Source organism: Halichoerus grypus, chromosome 1 (assembly GCF_964656455.1).
Source record: "Halichoerus grypus chromosome 1, mHalGry1.hap1.1, whole genome shotgun sequence".
Lineage (NCBI taxonomy): Eukaryota > Metazoa > Chordata > Mammalia > Carnivora > Phocidae > Halichoerus > Halichoerus grypus.
The window spans coordinates 215,789,761-215,793,276 of NC_135712.1; positions in this window are offsets into that span (position 1 = coordinate 215,789,761).

Here is a 3,516-nt window from a genome sequence, read left to right on the forward strand (position 1 = left end):
AGGAGCTGTGGAACGCCCAGCACCACAGCTAAGCCCTGGGTGACATGCGTGTCCTGTGCCGCCCCAACACCAAGGTCGGGGTGACGGCCAAGGATCTGGGCCCCTGGAAGTTGAGAAGGGCCAAGTCCAGGCCCACTAACTAGACAGGGCCACAGAGCCTTCTGAAACATCGTGGCTGCAGGTCACCGCCCCCCTGGAGACCCAGGCCTGCAGGCCTGGCCTTTCTCTGCTCAGCCTGGCGACCCCCGCAAAGATTCATCCATGTTATAAACCCTGGAAACTGTTAATTTGAGCTTACTTATAAAAAGGGTTTTTGCAGATGTTATGAAGGATCTCAAGGTGAGCTCATCCTGATTAGGGTGGGTCCTAAACTCAATGACAAGTGTCTTCCAAGAGACAGGAGGAGACCACCCCTGACCCCAGAGGCAGAGACTGGAGGGACACGGCCACAGGCCAAGGAATGGTGGCACCCCCAGGAGCTGGGAGAGGCAAGAGGGACCCTCCCTGGAGTGCGGCCCCACTGACCCGATTTCCAGGAACCGAGCACAAGGCCAACACATAGTAGGAGCCAGTAAACCTCTGAAAACCAGCTGCATGTCTGCCCGAATCCACCTGCTGGCCCACAAGCCCTGCCACAGCCAGCGTCCCCAGGACAGCCTGGGGCAGTAGCCCAGACGCCTGCGGCCGTGACCACCACCGTCGGGGGCCCTCACTCCCTGGGGCATCCCCATCCACCCAGGGGGTGAGTCCCGTCAGCCTTCGGCACCCTGATCCAACACAGCCTCCAAGAAAAGTTACCTTTCTGGGCGCCTGGGTGGCTCAGTCGGTGAAGCGTCTGCCTTCGGCTCAGGTCACGATCCCGGGGTCCTGGGATCGAGCCCCACGTCAGGCTCCCTGCTCGGCAGAGAGTGTGCTTCTCCCTCTGCCCCTCCCCCTGCTTGTGAGCTCTCTCTCTCTGACAAATAAGTAAAATCCAAAAAAAAAAAGTTAGTTTTCTATAGCCACGCACGGGAACACTACTCGGCCGCGAGCAGGAGCCAGGCGCCCACACGCGCGGCCCCGGGGACGGACCCCGATCCCACGATGCTCAGGGAGGGAACCAGACACGGAAGGCCACGCGGGGTGTGAGTCCACGTGGGTGACACGTCCAGAACAGGCTCATCCACGGACGGGAAGGGGGCTCGTGGGGGCCGGGGGAGGATAGGGGATGGGGGTGACGGCTGATGAGGACGGGGTTTCCTTCTGAGGTGACAGAATGTTCCAGAATTGGATAGAGGCGGTGGTTGCAGGACTCTGTGAATGTACTAAATGCCATTGAATTGCTCACCTAAAAACGATTAATTGTATGTTGTGTGAATTTCTTCTCAATGAAGAAGTTACCTTCCTAATTCTGTTCCTCACGGGGACAGGGATATGTGGCCACCATCCACTACACCAGGAGGAGACGCTGGGGCGGACGGTGAATAACAAGCCGGTGTTCAGATCGCCCTCCAGGGACAGAGGTGTAGACGATGCCGTTCTCATGGAACCGCCGAAAAGCCGAGTCAGCCCAGGCCGTGGTCCCCAGAGCTGATGGCGGCTTGCATCCGGCCTCCTGCTGGCCATGCGGGCCCTCAGATGCCCAGGTGGAGCAGTGGCCGCTGACCAGGGTCTCAGGCCCATGCGCTCCTTCCCGGGGCTTCTCCGTCGGGATCACTGCCCCACGTCTGCAAATCTGAGCCTCCGCTCTGGTTCGGACCCACAGGGGCTGCTGGGTCCCTGGCCCCGGGCTCCAGGAAGGGACGCAGGGGACGCTGGCCTCTTCGGCATTGCAGCGGACGTGCTGTCGGCAGTGAGATGGGGGGTTCTGGCCGAGCCCCTGACCCCTCCCTGCCAGCCTGCGCCCCCCCAAGAGGACCCAGGACTCTGCAGGTGACCCCAACACCAGACCAGCCAGGGGGTCCCTGCCTCCGTGTGGATGCTGTTCCCATCCCACAGCCAGGAACACTGAGGCTCACAGTGACCGCAGCTGGGCCCCAGACCCAGGCAGGGCAGGACCAAGATCTGCCCCCGGCCCCCAAGCCCCTGAGCCTGGGCCCAGGCCCCTCGCACGGGCAGGGGAGGGGAACCTCTGTTCTTCTTAAGCCTCCATCTTTAAGCCCACTGTTGCCTTGGCAACAGTCTGTTGCTGACCTTTGTGCAGAAAAAAGGGTGACCTTCCCAGTGCAGTCCCTCCTCCCCATCGCTGTTCATCTCCCCCCCACTCTGGCCCCCCCACCCGCCGAGCGGTTTAAAGGCATCTGTCTAAACAATGCATTATGGATTTCTCTGCTGGCCTCGCACAGCCGGAGAATTTCAATCCAGACAGCTCAGCTTTCCTAAACTTGAGGAAAGGAGAGCGTCCTGGGAGAGGAGGTTAGACGTGCATATTCCAGGGCCAGGGGGTGTCCGATGGCAGCCCTAGTGATCATCTGGCTCAGTTTCCCCGTCTGTCAGGTAGAGCACTGCAAGGACCCGGCGGGTGGGGGTGACCAGCCAGCATACGATGACCGGGCCGGGGCCAGGGACGGGCCGTTCGCTGAGCCCGGAGTTACTGCCACTCCACTCTGGGGACCGCACGGCACTCTCCTGCCCGGGGGTGGGAAGGGGCGACCGAGGGGGCCTGCCAAGGCTGCCCCACACAGCTGGACGCTTGTCCAGGCCCCAACTCACCACTGCGCCCGGTTGCAGGAGGGACGAGGGTGGTTGGCTCAGCTGGGCCGGTCCCCACCAAGAGGTGGGCTGTGGGCCCCTGGACCCTCGACACCAGCAATCTGCCCTCCAGGTCCCTGCCCTCCCGTTGCTCGACCAGGCAGACACAGGCAAGGAGGACAGGAGAAGTGAATTTCCTCCCAGAACTTCCCTCGGCAGGATTTCTAGCCTGAGCCTCTTCCCCTGCCTCTAGGCAGCCCTGCCTGCGTGGCCCTTCTGACGGGCACACCGCCCGATCATGTCCCTCCCCTGCTGTGGCTCCCCAATGCCAAACTCCTCTCCCACCTCCCCTGCTCAGCGACACTGGCCACTCCCCAGCCTCAGGACCTTGGCATGTGCTGTTCCTTCATCTTCACCAGAAAAGTCCAGCTTTCTTTAGGTCTCAGCTCCAATGACACCTCCTCTGAGAAGCCCTCCCTCCCTTCCCTTAGTACTTGCCAAGTCAGAGAGAAAGAAGGACAGAGACAGACCGCTCCTTCGAGCTCATTGGCTTCCAGCTTCCGGAGGACAGGCACTAGCTTTCCCTTCCCATCTTATTTTCCCTTTTTCGGTTCCACGTCACTTTCAGACACAACACGTGTTTATTTTGTGCCACGCGCTGTCCAGTGAATTCACTGGACCTGTAACCACCAGTTACCCTGATGTCAGAGGTGGAAACCGAGGCCAAGGGAGCAGGTCTGTTTTGCTGTTGCACGGCGGCACCCAGCTGTGCTACACCCCGCTACACGTCCCCGATCCACGCACACGTATTATGCATCGTGCTCTCAGTCACTGGATCAGGGCCCA